The sequence below is a fragment of the Rattus norvegicus genome, chromosome 9 (assembly GCF_021556685.1).
Source record: "Rattus norvegicus strain SHRSP/BbbUtx chromosome 9, alternate assembly SHRSP_T2T, whole genome shotgun sequence".
NCBI classification, from domain to species: Eukaryota; Metazoa; Chordata; class Mammalia; order Rodentia; family Muridae; genus Rattus; species Rattus norvegicus.
In genome coordinates, this window is record NC_141542.1 from 12,594,531 (window position 1) to 12,616,375 (window position 21,845).

A 21,845-nucleotide genomic window follows, 5' to 3' on the forward strand; every position below is an offset into this window, starting at 1 on the left:
GGAAACAGAACAGAGTGCTCTGTTCTCAGGTGTGTAGGTGCTCCTGGTGACTGTCTTTCAGCTCTTGGTGCAGGCAGGAATCAGAAGGATCCTGTCCTTGACTGTTCCTATGTCCCTGTGCCCAGGGGGCACACATAGCACTACTCGTTTCCCTCTTGGGTTGGGACTGTGGGCAGAGGGTAATTTCCTCTGATTTCTCAGGAGCATGTGCACTTCTGAGGGTCTAGCTCTCTCCTCCATGGGATTTGGGTGCAGGGAGCTATTTGACCATTTCAGTTCAGTTCTGGGCACAGTCAGAAACCTCTATTTCCATTTTTAAATCCTGGTCAGTTTTGTTTAATTCCTTCACCTGTTTTGTTGTGTTTTCCTGTAATTCTTTAAGGGAGATTTGTGTTTCCTCTTTAAGGGCTTCTACTTGTTTACTTATATTGTCCTGTATTTCTTAAGGGAGTTATTTATGTCCTTCTTAAATTCCTCCACCATCATCATCATAAAATGTGATTTTAAGTCTAAATATTGGTTTTCCAGTGTGTTTGGATATCCAGGATTTGCCTTGGTGGGAGAACTGGGCTCTGATGATGCCAAGTAATCTTCGTTTCTGTTGCTTAGGTTCCTTTGCTTGCCTCTTACCATCAGGTTGTTTCTGGTGTTAGCTTTTCTTGCTGTTTCTGACAGTGGCTTGACCCTCCTGTAAGCTTGTGTGTCAGCAGTCCTGTAGACCTGTTTTCTTTCAGCTGGATCTGGGAAGAGTGAGCTCTGGTCTCAGCTGTGTGGCTGCTCTTGGCGACTGGCTTTCAACTCTGGGTGAAGGCAGAAGCCCAAATTCTCCTGCCCCGGACTGCTCCTAGGTCCCTGTGCCCAGAAGGCACACATGACACTAGGAGATTTCCTCTTGGGTCAGGAATGTGGGCTGAAGTAGTTGTCTCCTCTGATTCTCAGGAGTGTGTACACTTCTGAGGGTCTAGATCTCTCCCTAGGATTTGGGTTCAGGGAACTGTGGGACTGTTTCAGTTCAGTTTCAGGCGAAGGCAGAAACCAGCAGGCTCCTGCTACTCACTGCTCCTATACTCCTGTATCCAGAGGCACTATGCAGTTTCCTCTTGGGCTAGGATGTGAGCAAAATTGGGCAGAAGTGGCTGTCTGTCCCTAGGTCCCAGGATTTTCTGCACTTCTTGGGGTTTAGTTCTCTCCCCCATGGGATTTAGGTGCAGGGACTTAAACCTTTCTTAAGCTAGAATAGATAACTAAATCTTCTGTTTAACGGATAAAATGTTGGACTGGGTGTTAGGTATATGTTATACCTTTAAATTACAAAATGATAATAGTTGTGCTCAACTTACATTGAGAGAAAAGTTTTTTTTTCCTTAGAAAGGGTGAAATATAGGTTGATGTCATTATACAAGTAAAGGCTGATAAGATAAAATGAGGCCCGTCATTGCATGAGAAGGATGGGAGGCAGGAACAGAGGTTTTAGAAGGAGAGGGAGGAGTCAGAGCAAGGAGGAGGCAGCTGAGAGAACCTGTGGTAGCTGTTAAGATTCTTCTCTGCACATTTACAGGTTGTGATGGCTATTCTTAAAGGATAGATGTGTACATGATTTTGTGTGTCTAGATGGGCAAATTATAGCTTATGTAGGTGGGTGGTTTATATTCTTATTCATTGGTTGTAAGCTTATTGTGTAAATGTATTGTGGATTGAGAATTTAACATGTAAATCTTACTGTTGGGTTACAATTGGTTGACTCTTGATTTTCCTGGGGGGCTGGAACCAGAGAGTCTGTAGCTAGTAGAGACATACTAATGCGAGTGTTTGGGTTGCTTATATGTAAAGGTAGGGGTGTGAAATTGAATGAAAGTGGGGGAATGTTGTTTAGCAACAGAGGGATTCTGGATATACCAGAATTGCTGGTCTGCCTAGGAGGCTGCCAAAGGAAATAATGTCTTAGATGTGTACCTGTTTAGAAATAGTTCTTTGGAGCAAATCCAATCTGTGTTGTCAGGATATCAGCAGTTCAGATCACACAAGTCAGCAGTGGGATCTTTTTTTTTTAAATTTTTTTTATTATTAACTTGAGTATTTCTTATATACATTTCCAGTGTTATTCCCTTTCCCGGTTTCTGGGCAAACATCCCCCTAATCCCTCCCTCTCCCCTTCTTTATGGGTGTTCCCCTCCCCATCCTCCCCCCCATTGCCGTCCTCCCCCCAACAATCTAGTTCACTGGGGGTTCAGTCTTAGCAGGACCCAGGGCTTCCCCTTCCACTGGTGCTCTTACTAGGATATTCATTGCTACCTCTGAGGTCAGAGTCCACGGTCAGTCCATGTATAGTCTTTAGGTAGCGGCTTAGTCCCTGGAAGATCAGGTTGCTTGTCATTGTTGTACATATGGGGTCTCGAGCCCCTTCAAGCTCTTCCAGTTCTTTCTCTGATTCCTTCAACAGGGGTCCTACAGAGGCATTTGCCTCTGTATTTGCTGTATTCTGGCTGTGTCTCTCAGGAGCGATCTACATCCGGCTCCTGTCTGCCTGCACTTCTTTGCTTCATCCATCTTGTCTAATTGGATGGCTGTATATGTGTGGGCCACATGTGTGGCAGGCTCTGAATGGGTGTTCCTTCAGTCTCTGTTTTAATCTTTGCCTCTCTATTCCCTGCCATGGGTATTCTTGTTCCCCTTTTAAAGAAGGAGTGAAGCATTAACATTTTGATCATCCGTCTTGAGTTTCATTTGTTCTAGGCATCTAGGGTAATTCAAGCATTTGGGCTAATAGCCACTTATCAATGAGTGCATACCATGTGTGTCTTTCTGTGATTGGGTTAGCTCACTCAGGATGATATTTTCCAGTTCCAACCATTTTGCCTACGAATTTCATAAAGTCATTGTTTTTGATAGCTGAGTAATATTCCATTGTGTAGATGTACCACATTTTCTGTATCCATTCCTCTGTTGAAGGGCATCTGGGTTCTTTCCAGCTTCTGGCTATTATAAATAAGGCTGCTATGAACATAGTGGAGCACGTGTCTTTTTTATATGTTGGGGCATCTTTTGGGTATATGCCCAAGAGAGGTATAGCTAGATCCTCAGGCAGTTCAATGTCTAATTTTCTGAGGAACCTCCAGACTGATTTCCAGAATGGTTGTACCAGTCTGCAATCCCACCAACAATGGAGGAGTGTTCCTCTTTCTCCCCATCCTCGCCAACATCTGCTGTCACCTGAGTTTTTGATCTTAGCCATTCTCACTGGTGTGAGGTGAAATCTCAGGGTTGTTTTGATTTGCATTTCCCTTATGACTAAAGATGTTGAACATTTCTTTAGGTGTTTCTCAGCCATTCGGCATTCCTCAGCTGTGAATTCTTTGTTTAGCTCTGAATCCCATTTTTTAATAGGGTTATTTGTCTCCCTGTGGTCTAACTTCTTGAGTTCTTTGTATATGTTGGATATAAGGCCTCTATCTGTTGTAGGATTGGTAAAGATCTTTTCCCAATCTGTTGGTTGCTGTTTTGTCCTAACCACAGTGTCCTTTGCCTTACAGAAGCTTTGCAGTTTTATGAGATCCCATTTGTCGATTCTTGATCTTAGAGCATAAGCCATTGGTGTTTTGTTCAGGAAATTTTTTCCAGTGTTCATGTGTTCCAGATGCTTCCCTAGTTTTTCTTCTATTAGTTTGAGTGTATCTGGTTTGATGTGGAGGTCCTTGATCCACTTGGACCTAAGCTTTGTACAGGGTGATAAGCATGGATTGATCTGCATTCTTCTACATGTTGACGTCTAGTTGAACCAGCACCATTTGCTGAAAATGCTGTCTTTTTTCCATTTGATGGTTTTGGCTCCTTTGTCAAAAATCAAGTGCCATAGGTGTGTGGGTTCATTTCTGGGTCTTCAATTCTGTTCCATTGTTCTATCTGTCTGTCTCTGTACCAATACCATGCAGTTTTTATCACTATTGCTCTGTAATACTGTTTGAGTTCAGGGACAGTGATTCCCCCTGAAGTCCTTTTATTGTTGAGGATAGTTTTAGCTATCCTGGGTTTTTTTGTTATCCCAGATGCATTTGCAAATTGTTTTGTCTAACTCTTTGAAGAATTGGATTGGTATTTTAATGGGGTTTGCATTGAATCTGTAGATCACTTTTGGTAAAATGGCCATTTTTACTATATTAATCCTGCCAATCCATGAGCATGGGAGATCTTTCCATCTTCTGAGGTCTTCTTCAATTTCTTTCTTCAGAGTCTTGAAGTTCTTATTGTACAAATCGTTTACTTGCTTGGTTAAAGTCACACCGAGGTACTTTATACTATTTGGGACTATTATGAAGGGTGTCGTTTCCCTAATTTCTTTCTCGGCTTGTTTCTCTTTTGTGTAGAGGAAGGCTACTGATGTATTTGAGTTAATTTTATACACAGCCACTTTGCTGAAGTTGTTTATCAGCTTTAGTAGTTCTCTGGTGGAACTTTTGGGATCACTTAAGTATACTATCATATCATCTGCAAATAGTGATATTTTTTTTCTTCTTCTTTTCCCATCTGTATCCTCTTGACCTCCTTTTGTTGTCTGATTGCTCTGGCTAGAACTTCAAGAACTATATTGAATAAGTAGGGAGAGAGTGGGCAGCCTTGTCTAGTCCCTGATTTTAGTGGGATTGCTTCAAGTTTCTCTCTTTTTAGTTTAATGTTAGCAACTGGTTTGCTGTATATGGCTTTTACTATGTTTAGGTATGGGCCTTGAATTCCTATACTTTCCAGGACTTTTATCCTGAAGGGGTGTTGAATTTTTTGAAATGCTTTCTCAGCATCTAATGAAATGATCATGTGGTTTTGTTCTTTCAGTGTGTTTATATAATGGCTCACGTTGATGGTTTTCCGTATATTAAACCATCCCTGCATGCCTGGGATGAAGCATACTTGATCATGGTGGATGATTATTTTTATGTCCTCTTGGATTCGGTTTGCCAGAATTTTATTGAGTATTTTTGTGTCAATATTCATAAGGGAAATTGGTCTGAAGTTCCCTTTCTTGGTTGGGTCTTTGTGTGGTTTAGGTATAAGAGTAATTGTGGCTTCATAGAAGGAATTCAATAGTGCTCCATCTGTTTCAATTTTGTGGAATAGTTTGGATAATATTGGTATGAGATCTTCTATGAAGGTCTGATAGAATTCTGCACTAAACCTGTCTGGACCTGGGCTCTTTTTGGTTGGGTGACCTTTAATGACTGCTTCTATTTCCTTAGGAGTTATGGGGTTGTTTAACTGGTTTATCTGTTCCTGATTTAACTTCGGTACCTGGTATCTGTCTAGGAAATTGTCCATTTCCTGCAGATTTTCAAGTTTTGTTGAATATAGGCTTTTATGGTAAGATCTGATGATTTTTTGAATTTCCTCTGAATCTGTAGTTATGTCTCCCTTTTCATTTCTGATTTTGTTAATTTGGACACACTCTCTGTGTCCTCTCGTTAGTCTGGCTAAGGGTCTATCTAACTTGTTGTTTTTCTCAAAGAACCAACTTTTGGTTCTGTTGATTCTTTCTATGGTCCTTTTTGTTTCTACTTGGTAGATTTCAGCTCTGAGTTTGATTATTTCCTGCCTTCTCCTCCTCCTGGGTGTATTTGCTACTTTTTGTTCTAGAGCTTTTAGGTGTGCTGTCAAGCTGCTGACATATGCTCTTTCCTGTTTCTTTCTGCAGGCACTCAGCGCTATGAGTTTTCCTATTAGCACAGCTTTCATTGTGTCCTATAAGTTTGGGTATGTTGTACCTTCATTTTCATTAAATTCTAAAAAGTTTTTAATTTCTTTCTTTATTTCTTCCTTGACCAGGTTATCATTGAGTAGAGCTTTGTTCAGTTTCCACGTATATGTGGGCATTCTTCCCTTATTGTTATTGAAGACCAGTTTTAGGTAGTGGTGGTCTGATAGCACGCATGGGATTATTTCTAACTTTCTGTACCTGTTGAGGCCTGTTTTTTGACCAATTATATGGTCAGTTTTGGAGAAAGTACCATGAGGAGCTGAGAAGAAGGTATATCCTTTTGCTTTAGGATAGAATGTTCTATAAATATGTGTTAAGTCCATTTGGCTCATGACTTCTCTTAGTCTGTCTACGTCTCTGTTTAATTTCTGTTTCCATGATCTGTCCATTGATGAGAGTGGGATGTTGAAATCTCCTACTATTATTGTGTGAGGTGCAATGTGTCTTTGGATCTTTAATAAGGTTTCTTTTGCGCATGTAGGTGCCCTTGTATTTGGGGCATAGATATTTAGGGTTGAGAGTTCATCTTGGTGGATTTTTCCTTTGATGAATATGAAGTGTCCTTCCTTATCTTTTTTTGATGACTTTTAGTTAAAAATTGATTTTATTTGATATTAGAATGGCTACTCCAGCTTGCTTCTTCTGACCATTTGCTTGGAAAGTTGTTTTCCAGCCTTTCATTCTGAGGTAGTGTCTGTCTTTGTCTCTGAGGTTTGTTTCCTGTAGGCAGCAGAATGCAGGGTCCTCGTTGCGTATCCAGTTTATTTATCTATGTCTTTTTATTGGGGAGTTGAGGCCATTGATGTTGAGAGATATTAAGGAATAGTGATTATTGCTTCCTGTTATATTCATATTTGGATATGAGGTTATATTTGTGTGCTTTTCTTCTCTTTGTTTTGTTGCCAAGACGATTAGTTTCTTGCTTCTTCTAGGGTATAGCTTGCCTCCTTATGTTGGGCTTTACCATTTCTTATCCTTTGTAGTGCTGGATTTGTAGAAAGATACTGTGTAAATTTGGTCTTGTCATGGAATATCTTGGTTTCTCCATCTATGTTAATTGAGAGTTTTGCAGGATACAGTAACCTAGGCTGGCATTTGTGTTCTCTTAGGGTCTGTATGACATCAGTCCAGGATCTTCTGGCTTTCCTAGTCTCTGGCGAAAAGTCTGATGTGATTCTGATAGGTCTGCCTTTATATGTTACTTGACCTTTTTCCCTTACTGCTTTTAATATTCTTTCTTTATTTTGTGCGTTTGGTGTTTTGACTATTATGTGACGGGAGGTGTTTCTTTTCTGGTCCAATCTATTTGGAGTTCTGTAGGCTTCTTGTATGCCTATGGGTATCTCTTTTTTTAGGTTAGGGAAGTTTTCCTCTATGATTTTGTCGAATATATTTACTGGTCCTTTGAGCTGGGAGTCTTCACTCTCTTCTATACCTATTATCCTTAGGTTCGATCTTCTCATTGAGTCCTGGATTTCCTGTATGTTTTGGACCAGTTGCTTTTTCTGCTTTACATTATCTTTGACAGTTGAGTCAATGATTTCTATGGAATCTTCTGCTCCTGAGATTCTCTCTTCCATCTCTTGTATTCTCTTGGTGAAGCTTATATCTACAGCTCCTTGTCTCTTCTTTTGGTTTCCTATATCCAGGGTTGTTTCCATGTGTTCTTTCTTGATTGATTCTATTTCCATTTTTAATTCCTTCAACTGTTTGATTGTGTTTTCCTGGAATTCTTTCACGGATTTTTGTGTCTCCTCTCTATGGGCTTCTACTTGTTTATTTATGTTTTCCTGGAATTCTTTCAGGCATTTTTGCAATTCCTCTCTGTAGGCTTCTACTTGTTCTCTAAGGGAGTTCTCCACGTCTTTCTTGAAGTCCTCCAGCATCATGATCAAATATGATTTTGAAACTAGATCTTGCTTTTCTGGTGTGTTTGGATATTCCGTTTTTGCTTTGGTGGGAGAATTGGGCTCCAATGATGCCATGTAGTCTTGGTTTCTGTTGCTTGGGTTCCTGCGCTTGCCTCTTGCCATCAGATTATCTCTAGTGTTACTTTGTTCTGCTATTTCTGACAGTGGCTAGACTGTCCTATAAGCCTGTGTGTCAGGAGTGCTGTAGACCTGTTTTCCTGTTTTCTTTCAGCCAGTTATGGGGACAGAGTGTTCTGCTTTCGGGCGTGTAGTTTTTCCTCTCTACAGGTCTTCAGCTGTTCCTTTGGGCCTTTGTCTTGAGTTCACCAGGCAGGTCGCTTGCAGCAGAAAAGTTGGTCTTACCTGCGGTCCTGAGGCTCAAATTTGCTCGTGTGGTGCTGCCTATAAGCTCTCCGCAGGGGCCACATCCAGGAAGATCTGTGCCGCCGTTTCCGGGAGCTTCAGTGCACCAGGGTTCCAGATGGCGTTTGGTGTTTTCCTCTGGCATCAGAGATGTGTGCAGAGTGCAGTCTTTTCTGGTTTCCCAGGTGTGTCTGCCTCTCTGAAGGTTTAGCTCTCCCTCCCATGGGATTTGGGTGCAGAGAACTGTTTATCTGGTCGGTCCCTTCAGGTTCTGGCGGTGTCTCAGACGCAGGGGACCCGCTGCAGCTGTGCCCTTATCCAAGGGAACGCAGAGGCCGTATACAGTTTCCTCTTGGGCCAGGGATGTGGGCAGGGGTGGGCAGTGTTTGTGGTCTCTTCCACTCTGCAGTCTCAGGAGTGCCCACCTGTCCAGGTGGTGAGGGCTCTCTCCCATGGGGTTTGGGAGCAGAGAGCTGCTGCGGGCAGGGATTCGCAGGTTTGGGACTCCCTCTAAATACTGGAAGTGTCCAGTCCTAGAGGAATTTTTCCTCTGTATGTCTTGAGTTCACCAGCAGGTCGCTTGCAGCAGAAAAGTTGGTCTTACGTGTGGTTCCAAGGCTCAAGTTTGCTCGTGCGGTGTTGCTTATGAGCTCTCCTCGGCGGCCACAACCAGGAAGATCTGTGCCGCCCTTTTCGACCCATTTTTTTTCTTCTTGTACAAAGCTCAATTCCAAGTGTATCAAAGATCTCCTCATAAAACCATATTCACTCAAACTAATAGAAGAAAAATGGGGAAGAGTCTTGAACACATAGGTACAGGGGAAAATTTCCTGAATAAAACACCAATGGCTTATGTCTAAGATCAAGAATTGACAAATGGGACCTCATAAAAATGCAAAGCTTCTGTAAGGCAAAGGACACTGTGTTTAGGACCAAAATAGCAACCAACAGATTGAGAAAAAGATCTTTACCAATCCTATATCTAATAGAAGGCTACTATCTAATATATACAAAGAATTCTTCAAAGTCTTCAGAGAACCAAATAATCTTTTTAAAAAATGGGGTCTAGAACTTAACAAAGAATTCTCAGTTGAGGAATTCTGAATGGCTGAAAATTACCTAAAAAAATTTCAACATCCTTAGTTGTCAGGGAAATCAAAACAACCCTGAGGTAACACCTCACACCTGTCAGAAAGGCTAAGATCAAAAACTCAGGTGGCAGTAGATGATGGTGAGGATGTGGGGAAATAGGAACACTCCTCTATTGTTGGTGGGATTGTAAACTGGTACTGAAAGGAAAATTATACGAATTTAAGGTTTAAAAATATGAAACTAAAAGAGTAAGCCCCAAAAGCCACAGACTCAGGGCTAAGCCCTGCTGCCAGGAATAACAGGCCATAAAGATAAAGAAAAGGAATGCAAGAGAACTACTTTGCTTATCACCGGGTGTGAGTAACTGTTCTTTGTTCTGCCCCTTTGATGTTTATTTAAGCCCCTACTTGTGGTTTCCAGCCATTGCATCCTTCAGAGAGCACTCCAGGAAACCCGTGGCCCAAGCCTAACCAGAGGTGTTTCAAATACAGATGCTTCATCAATTCTGACAAACTTTTAAAAATAATGAGGACCTGAAGACCCAACCGTTCTCCTGATTTAGTAGCTCTGTTCCAGGAACCAGGGGGCCATAAAACCTTCTGGGTCCCCTTGTCTCCTGGAGCTATAAAACAATCCTGTGACTTGGGTGTGAAAGGAAAATTATACGAATTAAAGGTTTAGAAATATAAAATTAAAGGAGTAAGCCCCAAAAGTCACAGACTCAGTAAGCCCCTCCGCCAGGAATAGCAGGCCATAAAGATAAAGAAAAGGAATAAAAAAACCAGCTCAGGCTATCAAGGACTGACCCATAAACCATCCAAAGATATCCCCCCAGCTTACTCAGAGTCATACTTTAACCAGATGTCTCCAGACCATGATAAGCCTCTACTTGTGCTTTCTAGCCATTGTGTCCTATAGAGAGTACTCCAGGAAACCAGTGGCCCAAGCCTAACCAGAGGTGTTTCAAATACAAATGCTTCATCAATTTTGACAAACTTTTAAAAATAATGAGGACCTAAAGACCCAACCATTCTCCTGATTTAGTAGCTCTGTTCCAGGAACCAGGGGGCCATAAAACCTTCTGGCGTCCCCTTATCTCCTGGAGCCATAAAACAATCCTGTAACTTGTAGTGCCTTCCCCTTTGACATCCCCCATCCCCTGGGCTCACAGCCTCTGCCTTTAAATACTCTTTCTCCCAGCCTCTCGGGGTCGACACCTCTGTCTCCTGAGTGGGATACGTGTCGGCCCGGAGATCTCTGTAATAGTTCTCCGTAATAAACCTCATCTTTGCTTATTACATCCAAAATGGTCTCTCTGTGTCTGGGGTCCGCGATTTCCCAAGACTTGAGTAAGGGTCTCTCTGTGTGGGATCTTTCATAATGGGGGCTCGTCCGGGATCTGCACGACCACCCCAGACTCCGAAGACCCCTTGGAAGTGAGTTAGATGTTTGTCTGAATGTCTCCGTGTAAGCGGCGCCACATTTGTCAGTCTGTGTCTGTCTCTGTTTTCGTTCCGTCGTGTGTGTATATATGTGTGTCTCGGTACCGGTGAAGTCTCCCTCTGGTCAGTACTTAGAGTGTGGAAGTGGAGTCTCACTCTGGTCAGTACTTAGAGAGTGGAAGTGGAGTCTCACTCTGGTCAGTACTTAGAGAGTGGAAGTGGAATCTCACTTTGGTCAGTGCTTAGAGAGTGGACGTGGAGTCTCACTCTGGTCAGTACTTAGAGAGTGGAAGTGGAATCTCACTCTGGTCAGTGCTTAGAGAGTGGACGTGGAGTCTCACTCTGGTCAGTACTTAGAGAGTGGAAGTGGAATCTCACTCTGGTCAGTGCTTAGATAGTGGACGTGGAGTCTCACTCTGGTCAGTACTTAGAGAGTGGATGTAGAATCCTACTCAGTGTTGCCTCCTAAGAGAATGGATATGGAATCCCACTCTGAGAGTGGATGTGGAATCCCACTCTGTGTCTGTGTTGAGAGAGTGGATGTGGAATCCCACTCTGTGTACCTGACTGTGGTTTTCTGGATAGGATGCTTTGTCTTGGTCTTGTTTGTCTGGTTTGTTTTCTGTGGTATTGTCGAGTGTTTTTTTTTTTTTGGCTTAGACTGACGACTGTGTTTGAAATCTTGGACTGACGACTGTGTTTAAAATCTTGGACTGATGACTGTGTTTGAAATCATGAAACTGTCTGCTTTGTTCATCAAAGAGTTTTACTTGGTCCTCTTGGTGCTTAAGTTAAAAGTTAAAAATAATTTGCTTGAGAAAAATTGTTTTCTGCCAGGGAGTTTTGTCTTTCTCTCTTGAGCCTCCTTCCCAAGGAGAGAGGCCCCTCCCTTTGCTCCCTTTGACCAACCTAGCTGCTGTTAACAGTTGTGTAAACAGACATTAACAAAAACCTTGAGGAAGAAACTGCTCATAAAAAAAAAAAAAGTTCCCCAGATTAGGCAGCTGGCTATAGAACAAATATAGTGAGTAAGAAACTTAATTTTATGGACCCCACTCTAGTGGAGGTGTGTTGGTTGATAGCCAACGTTAATTTTTTAAAACATAGTGTTTTATCTGTGCTTGTGCTCACAACACACAGTAGCGGGGAGTGAAACTAGCTGCGGAGCTGCTGCAGCGAGCATGGGGACTTCTCAGTCTCAACCAATTTTTCTGGCTCTTCAGGAGCTGTTTAAAAGAAAAAGGCTTAAGATTAAAAAAAAACACTGCAGAGAGATTTCTTAGTGAATTGCTACACCTTGGTTCACGATCTCTGGGAATCTCACGGTGGACAGCTGAGATAAGCTAAAAAAAGATTTAAATTTTGCTTGGGAACAAGGAATCTTAAAGGCGGAGTTTCAGCCGGTTTGACACTTAGTGCGTAGCTGCCTAAAAGATCAGAAATGCTGTCAACAGGCTATTAAAAAGGGACAGGCTATAAAAAAAGGGACAGGCTGTGTTAGAAATGCTACAGGAAGAATGATCTAAAAAGGCTGAGAGTGAGGTGGGGGAAGACTGTAAGGAAAACAAGAACAAGAAAGAAATTTCTGCTTTTAGTGGCCAGACCTTCCACTCTTGCTCACAGAAAGAGAGTGCTCATTAAGAGAAGTTCTTTAGGGAGCCTGCCTTATCTGCTGGCCCTATTCCAAGAGAGGAGTCAGTCTCCAGCATTAAATTACTTTTCTCATTGGTCATCATTAACATAGAGAATGCCTTTGATCCTATCCCCACAGCAGCCAGTTCCTGCCCCTGTGGTCGAAATGTCCCAGGTTGGGGGGCAGAGAAACCCCTAAAATAGTTTTAAAAAATCTACAACAAACTGTAAAGAACTTTGTTTTGTTTTGCCAGTCAAAATTTAGAATTCAAACTTTGGCTGTGGCCAAGGTCAGGATTAATGTTTTCTTTTCCATGGGCCCTTAGCCCACTGAGACAGTTTGGTGAAGGACTACTACTACAGTCCTGATATTCAGAGACATGGAGAGAGCTATAGTTTTTTTATTAAAGGTTGATACTATAGTATTAACAATCTCTTTATTAGATGTAAGAGACAAGAAGCCCCAGGTGAACTGGTTACAATTCTTTTGTCAGCTGCTTAGTATCTAACACCCAGTTTCTTACGTCTCTCCATCCTTTTGTTATTAGTTCTTACTAGAAGCCTAGTGCCATTTAGAGAATGGGTTTCTTGAGCGATAAAACCACGGAGCTGACACTATAGGGAGGTACTCCTTAAGGGAAAATCTAAGTCCAGAGAGAGAGCCGGTAACAGATAGGCTGCCCCTCTGCTCACTTTTCTGTTTCACAGACACAAGGCCTTTTTGTCCCAAGAAAGCCGCCTGGCTTAGCTGTGTGACTAAATGCTATTTGCCCTCTTCAGTGGACCTCTATTCTCGAGATTCCCTTGTTTTCTCACCATCCCATTTAAGATGCTTGTTAGTGACTGTTACAGGTCTTCTTTACCACCGAGGAAAGACGGAATCCTACTAGAGGCCAGAAAAAATGTTCCAGACACGGATGGAAGGCCCTCACTTCTGTCTGTTGACTTCAAAACACCTAAAGGTGGGGAGTGCCAGGTCTGCCGCCAGACTCCAAGGGTGGGTCTCTGAGGGGCTAGAAAATGCCCCACCAATCTGGCTAAGATAAGAAAAGGATATGAAGAGAAAGTTACAGAAATTTAAAGGGTTAAGTTAAGTTGCTGAGAGTTAGTACAAGTTACAGAGAAAGAGGTAAAAAGAGCAGGAAGCTAGAGAAGAGAAGAGACAGAAAGTTAAGAAGAGGAAGTTAGAGAGCTAAAGAGAGATAAAAGATAAGAGAGGAACATATACTGGCCACAGTAATTAGGGAACCTAGGAAGATAGTACCTGGCAACAGAAGAGAATTCCTGGCTAAAGATCAGGGTGCCTAATGCAAAGAAAAAGGACACTGGGTCAGGGACTGCCCAAGAAAAAACAAGAGGGGCCACTGGAGAGCTTCTTGGTCCTAAATTTGCTCTCTAAAATGGCTTGCGTGGGCTAAAATGGCTGGGTGAGGCCATGTGTATACATATCTGCAGACTGTATATGTGGAGCTTAAGACCTGTCTCAGTGCACCAGTACCTGATGCTGGGAGATGTGTGGCTTAGTGCTTTTCTGCCTGGAACACATCACTCCTGCCAACCAGGCACTAACAATTATCACCCAATCCAGGACTTAAACTGTGATAGAGTGGCTGATGTTTTGCCTTTAAATAAAATGTCCCAGAGGATGGGACCACTGGTCTAGATTCTCCACCTGTTGGGGGCAATCTGGTCACCTTGCTGCCCAATCCAGACCTGGAGCCACGACAGCACGAGTGTCAAACACTGACAGAAGCATGGCTGATTGACCCCTGCTGAAAGGGAGGACCTTGTCCACAGACGGGAACAGTTCTCTTCATGAATGAAGGTCAGAGACAAGTGGGTGCTGCCATGGTGGACAACACGATGTCATCTGGGATGGCTGAACTTCTACCCCCCAGCACATCAGCACTTCAGATGCCTTTACCATCTCTTGGATGCCCTGGTGAAGCCAACAACTGCAAGAGATGGCCTTGATAGTCATCAAGAAGATACTGGAAGAAATCTTCCCCCAGTCTGGAGTGTCCAAGGTAATCTGGTCAGACAACGGCCCTATTTTCGTTGCCAAGGTAAGACAGGGTGTGGCCAAGTTTTTAGAGGTCGATTGGAAATTACATTGTATCTACAGACCTCAAAGTTCAGGACAGGTAGAGTAAATAAATAAAATTTTAAAAGAGACCCTGAACAAATTAAATTGACCATGGAGACTGGCGCAGACTGGGTGACACTCCTTCCCTCTTGCTCTCTTCAGAGCAAGAAATATCCCTTCCAGATTCAGCCTTATCCCCTTTGAGATCTTATATGGGGCCTCAGCTCCCCTGACTGTATTAGATGATGTTACTGAACCAACATGTCATAATAATAATGATTTGTATGCCAGGCTAAAAGACCTACAGGTGATACGAAAAGAATTTTGGTCACAGCTGACAACAGCCTATACCCCAGAGACCCCTGAGACATCTGATCAATTCCAGGTTGGAGACTACAGCTACATACAACGACACGGAGCCCAGGCACTCGAGCATCGCTGGAAAGGACTGTACCTGGTGCTGCTGACCACCCTGACAGCCGTCAATTCTCAGCCCTCACCAGCCACATACTAGCTGTTGGGGCTGAGAGCTGAGACCTAGAGGGACACTCAGCATGTTTGCCCTGGGTTCCATCGGGATAAGTGTGGGAATAGGCTTGATTTCTATTACAAATGATATAACATTACATATGTTAGTACTCCTAACACTTCTTGGGACTGTGCCTCAGGGATCACAATCTATATAAGTTTAGAAGTTCTAAAAGCTAGTCATGACCTTGGTGTATAGGTTTAGATAGTGTCCAGATAAAATCCTGATGCTAAAAACTTAATAAAAAAAAGAGTTGAAAATTACTTAAGGCTATCTAGGTGCTACAAGGGCAACACAAAGACATCTGCTGTTGCCCTACAATACAAGGCTTATAGAGAATTCAGAACTGCCATTGACTCAGATATAAAAAGAGGGAAGGACTTTATAGCTGACCTCCAAGAATACCTAACCTCCCTCTCAGAGGTAGTCCTTCAAAATAAGAAAAGATCAGACCTGATATTCCTTAAAGAAGGAGTCTGTGTGCTACACTGAAAGAAAAGTGTTGCTTCTATACAGACCATTCAAGAGTAATTAAAGACTCCATAAATAAACTTAGAAAAAGGTTAGACAAAAGACAGACAAAAAAACACATCAGAGATGGTTCAAGAGCTGGTTTAGTAGATCTCCTGGGATGACTACTCTGATATCTTCCCTTAAGGGACCCTTCTTAGTTTTGCTTCTGCTTCCGGTTATAGGTCCATGTGTGTTAAAAAAAAAAAAAACTAGTTAATAGACTTGACTCCTACAAAAAGATAGAGACGCTTAACAAGGTTGGTTTGAGTCTTGGTTCACTCGGTCTCCCTGGATGACTACCCTACTCTCTGCTACAGCTGGGCCATTATTAATAATTTTCTTGGTTTTAGTTTTTGGCCCCTGCGTGACAAACAGGTTAATTGCTTTTGTTAAAAATCGAGTGTGTGCTGTGCGGTTGATGGTTCTGAGACAACAGTACCAGTCAGTTAGGACAACTGGTGAGACCAAATACGAGACTTGATATCAAAATTCTAAGATTAGAATTATTTAGTAGAAGAAGAAGGGAATGAAAGCAAAATTATACGAATTTAAGGTTTAGAAATATAAAATTAAAAGAGTAAGCCCCAAAAGCCACAGACTCAGTAAGCCCTGCCGCCAGGAATAGCAGGCCATAAAGATAAAGAAAAGGAATAAAAAAACCAGCTCAGGCTATCAAGGACTGACCCATAAACCATCCAAAGACATCCCCCCAGCTTACTCAGAGTCATACTTTAACCAGATGTCCTTCAGACCCTGATAAGCCCCTACTTGTGCTTTCTAGCCATTGTGTCCTATAGAGAGCACTCCAGGAAACCGGTGGCCCAAGCCTAACCAGAGGTGTTTCAAATACAAATGCTTCATCAATTTTGACAAACTTTTAAAAATAATGAGGACCTAAAGACCTAACCATTCTCCTGATTTAGTAGCTCTGTTCCAGGAACCAGGGGGCCATAAAACCTTCTGGCGTCCCCTTATCTCCTGGAGCCATAAAACAATCCTGTAACTTGTAGTGCCTTCCCCTTTGACATCCCCCATCCCCTGGGCTCACAGCCTCTGCCTTTAAATACTCTTTCTACCAGCCTCTCGGGGTCAACACCTCTGTCTCCTGAGTGGGATACGTGTCGGCCCGGAGATCTCTGTAATAGGTCTCCATAATAAACCTCACCTTTGTTTATTACATCCAAAATGGTCTCTCTGTGTCTGGGGTCCACGATTTCCCAAGACTTGAGTAAGGTTCTCTCTGCGTGGGATCTTTCAGGTGCATCCCCCTTTGACATCCCCATCCCCTGGGCTCACAGCCTCTGCCTTTATTTTTTTTATTTTTTTGGTTCTTTTTTTCGGAGCTGGGGACCGAACCCAGGGCCTTGTGCTTCCTAGGCAAGCGCTCTACCACTGAGCTAAATCCCCAACCCCAGCCTCTGCCTTTAAATGCTCTTTCTTCCAGCCTCTCGGGGGTCGACACCTCTGTCTCCTGCGGATACGTGTCGGCCCGGAGATCTCTGTAATAGGTCTCCGTAATAAACCTAGCCTTTGCTTATTACATCCAAAATGGTCTCTCTGTGTCTGGGGTCCACGATTTCCCAAGACTTGAGTAAGGGTCTTTCTGCATGGGATCTTTCAGTACAACCACTCGGAAGAGGGGGTAAATAAGAGATAACATTTGAAATGCAAGTATGTAAAATATCCAAGAAAAATAAAATTAAAAGAAAACAAAACACCCCCCCCCCCAAAATGTTAGTGACTATAAGATGCTTGATTTATACCACTTTAAAAAAAAGGAAGAAGAAGAAGAAGGAGGAGGAGGAGAGGAGGAGGAGGGGTAGGAGAAGGAGAGGAAGAAGAAGAAGAAGAAGAAGAAGAAGAAGAAAGAAAGAAAATCACCTACAAACTCGCATACTTGCAAATCTTTTAGAGGCATTGTTTTGTTTTGTTTTTAATTCAGAATTCCTCTTCCCAAATAACTCTAACTTGCTTAAAGTTAAAAATAAAGTAACCAGGATACCGCTGAGCCTTGAAAGAATTACAAAATTGAGACTGTACGTTTGAGATTGTGAAAGCAGCCAGTCACAAAAGAACCTGAGTGACTGTACTTGCAGGAAATGTGAAGAATTGACAAATCTATTTCCAGTTTTAAAGAGTCATAGATGAGTCATGTGGGGGATGGAAGGCTCAGAAGGTAAATGAAGACCACAGGGTTTCTTTGAGAATTGATGACAGTATTTTAACATGGAAGGAGGCAAAAACCTGTGAATATACTGAAAATCCCTCAACTAATACATTTTGATCATATTCTTTTCCTCCCCCAAATACTCCCAGATTATATTCAAAGTACTTTTATTTCCTTGTCTTAAAAACAAAACAAGAAGGAACAGACCGGATAAACAGTTTTCTGCACCAAATCCCATGGGAGGGAGAGCTAAACCTTCAGAGAGACAGACACGCCTGGGAAACCAGAAGAGACTGCACTCTGCACACATTACTGATTCCAGAGGAAAACACCAAACGCCATCTGGAACCCTGGTGCACTGAAGCTCCCGGAAACGGCAGCGCAGATCTTCCTGGTTGCTGCTACCACAGAGAGCTCATGGGCAGCACCCCGCCAGCGAACTTGAGCCTCGGGACTACAGGTTAGACCAACTTTTCTGCTGCAAGTGACCTGCCTGGTGAACTCAAGACACAGGCCCACAGGAACAGCTGAAGACCTTTAGAGAGGAAAAACTACACGCCCGAAAGCAGAACACTCTCTCCCCATAACAGGCTGAAAGAAACCAGGAAAACAGGTCTACAGCACTCCTGACACACAGGCTTATAGGACAGTCTAGCCACTGTCAGAAATAGCAGAACAAAGTAACACTAGAGATAATCTGATGGCGAGAGGCAAGCGCAGGAACCCAAGCAACAGAAACCAAGACTACATGGCAACAAATTCTGGCAAACCGAATCCAAGAGCACATCAAAACAATCATCCACCATGATAAAGTAGGCTTCATCCCAGGCATGCAGGGATGGTTTAATATACGGAAGACCATCAACGTAATCCATCATATAAACAACCTGAAAGAACAAAACCACATGATCATTTCATTAGATGTTGAGAAAGCATTTCAAAAAATTCAACACCCCTTCATGATAAAAGTCCTGGAAAGAATAGGAATTCAAGGCCCATACCTAAACATAGTAAAAGCCATATACAGCAAACCAGTTGCTAACATTAAACTAAATGGAGAGAAACCTGAATCAATCCCACTAAAATCAGGGACTAGATAAGGCTGCCCACTCTCTCCCTACTTATTCAATATAGTTCTTGAAATTCTAGCCAGAGCAATCAGACAACAAAAGGAGGGCAAGGGGATACAGATCGGAAAAGAAGAAGTCAAAATATCACTATTTGCAGATGATATGATAGTATATTTAAGTGATCCCAAAAGTTCCACCAGAGAACTACTAAACCTGATAAACAACTTTATACCCAGCAAAGTGGCTGTGTATAAAATTAACTCAAATAAATCAGTAGCCTTCCTCTACACAAAAGAGAAACAAGCCGAGAAAGAAATTAGGGAAAGGACACCCTTCATAATAGTCCCAAATAATATAAAGTACCTCGGTGTGACCTTAACTAAGCAAGTGAAAGATCTGTACAATAAGAACTTCAAGCCTCTGAAGAAAGAAATTGAGGGTCCCACACCCGAGGATCCGGCCCGCAGCAGCTCTCTGCTCCCAAACCCCGTGGGAGAGAGACATCACCACCTGGTCAGGTGGGCACTTCTGAGGCTGCAGAGCAGAGGAGACCACCAACACTGCCCACCCCTACCCACATCCCTGGCCCAAGAGGCAACTGTATAAGGCCTCTGGGTTCCCATAGGGGAGGGCCCTGGAGCGGCAGGACATCTGCGCCTGAGACACCGCTGGAACCTGAAGGAAACAGACCGGATAAACAGTTCTCTGCACCCAAATCCCGTGGGAGGGAGAGCTAAACCTTCAGAGAGGCAGACACGCCTGGGAAACCAGAAGAGACTGCACTGTGCACATCCAGACGCCAGAGGAAAACACCAATCGCCATCTGGAACCCTGCTGCATGGAGGCTCCCAGAAAGAGCGGCGCAGATCTTCCCAGTTGCTGCCGCCGCGGAGAGGTCTTAGGCAGTACCCCACGAGCAAACTTGAGCCTTGGAACCACAGGTAGGACCAACTTTTCCCCTGCAAGAAACCTGCCTGGTGAACTCAAGACACAGGCCCACAGGAACAGCTGAAGACCTGTAGAGAGGAAAAACTACACGCCCGAAAGCAGAACACTCTGTCCCCAGAACTGGCTGAAAGAAAACAGGAAAACAGGTCTACAGCACTCCTGGCACACAGGCTTATAGGTCAGTCTAGCCACTGTCAGAAATAGCAGAACACAGTAACACTAGAGATAATCTGATGGCAAGAGGCAAGCACAGGAACCCAACGAACAGAAACCAAGACTACATGGCATCATTGGAGCCCAATTCTCCCACCAAAATAAACATCGAATATCCAAACACACCAGAAAAGCAAGATCTAGTTTCAAAATCGTATTTGATCATGATGCTGGAGGACTTCAAGAAAGACGTGGAGAACTCGCTTAGAGAACAAGTAGAAGCCTACAGAGAAGAATCGCAAAAATGCCTGAAAGAATTCCAGGAAAACATAAATAAACAAGTAGAAACCCATAGAGAGGAGACACAAAAATCTCTGAAAGATTTCCAGGAAAACACAATCAAACAGTTGAAGGAATTAAAAATGGAAATAGAAGCAATCAAGAAAGAACACACGGAAACAACCCTGGACATAGAAAATCAAAAGAAAAGACAAGGAGCTGTAGATACAAGCTTCACCAACAGAATACAAGAGATGGAAGAGAGAATCTCGGGAGCAGAAGATTCCATAGAAATCATTGACTCAACTGTCAAAGATAATGTAAAGCAGAAAAAGCTACTGGTCCAAAACATACAGGAAATCCAGGACTCAATGAGAAGATCAAACCTAAGGATAATAGGTATAGAAGAGAGTGAAGACTCCCAGCTCAAAGGACCAGTAAATATCTTCGACAAAATCATAGAAGAAAACTTCCCTAACCTAAAAAAAGAGATACCCATAGGCATACAAGAAGCCTACAGAACTCCAAATAGATTGGACCAGTAAAGAAACACCTCCCGTCACATAATAGTCAAAACACCAAACGCACAAAATAAAGAAAGAATATTAAAAGCAGTAAGGGAAAAAGGTCAAGTAACATATAAAGGCAGACCTATCAGAATCACACCAGACTTTTTGCCAGAAACTATGAAGGCGAGAAGATCCTGGACTGATGTCATACAGACCCTAAGAGAACACAAATGCCAGCCCAGGTTACTGTATCCTGCAAAACTCTCAATTAACATAGATTCAGAAACCAAGATATTCCATGACAAAACCAAATTTACACAATATCTTTCTACAAATCCATCACTACAAAGGATAATAAAGGGTAAAGCCCAACATAAGGAGGCAAGGTATACCCTAGAAGAAGCAAGAAACTAATCGTCTTGGCAACAAAACAAAGAGTAGAAAAGCACACAAACATAATCTCCCATCCAAATATGAATATAACAGGAAGCAATAGTCACTATTCCTTAATATCTCTCAACATCAATGGCCTCAACTCCCCAATTAAAAGACATAGATTAACAAACTGGGTACGCAATGAGGACCCTGCATTCTGCTGCCTACAGGAAACACACCTCAGAGACAAAGACAGACACTACCTCAGAGTGAAAGGCTGGAAAACAACTTTCCAAGCAAATGGTCAGAAGAAGCAAGCTGGAGTAGCCATTCTAATATCAAATAAAATCAATTTTCAATTAAAAGTCATCAAAAAAGGTAAGGAAGGACACTTCATATTCATCAAAGGAAAAATCCACCAAGATGAACTCTCAATCCTCATCTTTGGTTGGTTTATATACAAGTGTGCAATTTCTAGGCTTGAAAGTATAATGATGCTATCTGGTGCTGGATAGAGGAGCCTTATTTTTTATTATGGCAGCTTGCTATTTTTGTAACATGGTTATTTGGTTGAACACAATAAAGTACAGTAGTAACTGAAAAAAAAAAGAACATCCTATTTCAGAGATGGAGTCTAGAGAGGTAGCGCCTAGGTTCAGGGGACTGGCTGCTCTTCCGATTCCCAGCACCCACAAGGCCGCTCGTGCCGTCTGTAACTCCATTTCTAGGTGATGCAACAGATGATGCAGTTCAAGAAAAAAATGCATGTAAAATCTGAAAAAGAAATCATTTTTATAAAGTTCATATCGATTATTTTGTGATAAACGTAAGAAAACATTTTTTAAAAATGAAAAAAAAAAACATTTCAGACAGTCAGAACCTTAACTGTATGAAGGAAAGTACTCAAACAATATTTTCTCTTCTTTTTGTAAGATAGGGTTTCATGTAGCCCAGGCTGCCCTAGAACACACAAGGCAGCTGTGGATGACGTTGACCTCGCTGGGTAGCTGAGGATGCACTTGAATGTACTCTCTCCA

General features: G+C 42.5%; 1 protein-coding gene across 1 annotated transcript in view; it reads left to right on the forward strand.

Moving 5' to 3' along the window:
• Nucleotides 1-1,507: 1,507 nt before the first annotated feature.
• LOC148003316 (sulfotransferase 1C2-like) overlaps nucleotides 1,508-21,845 on the forward strand; it is a 61,531-nt gene continuing 41,193 nt past the window's right edge. The window contains exon 1 of the mRNA XM_087568004.1: nucleotides 1,508-1,558. The gene's annotated coding sequence lies outside the window, so the exon portion shown is untranslated. The remainder of the gene's footprint in view (nucleotides 1,559-21,845) is intronic.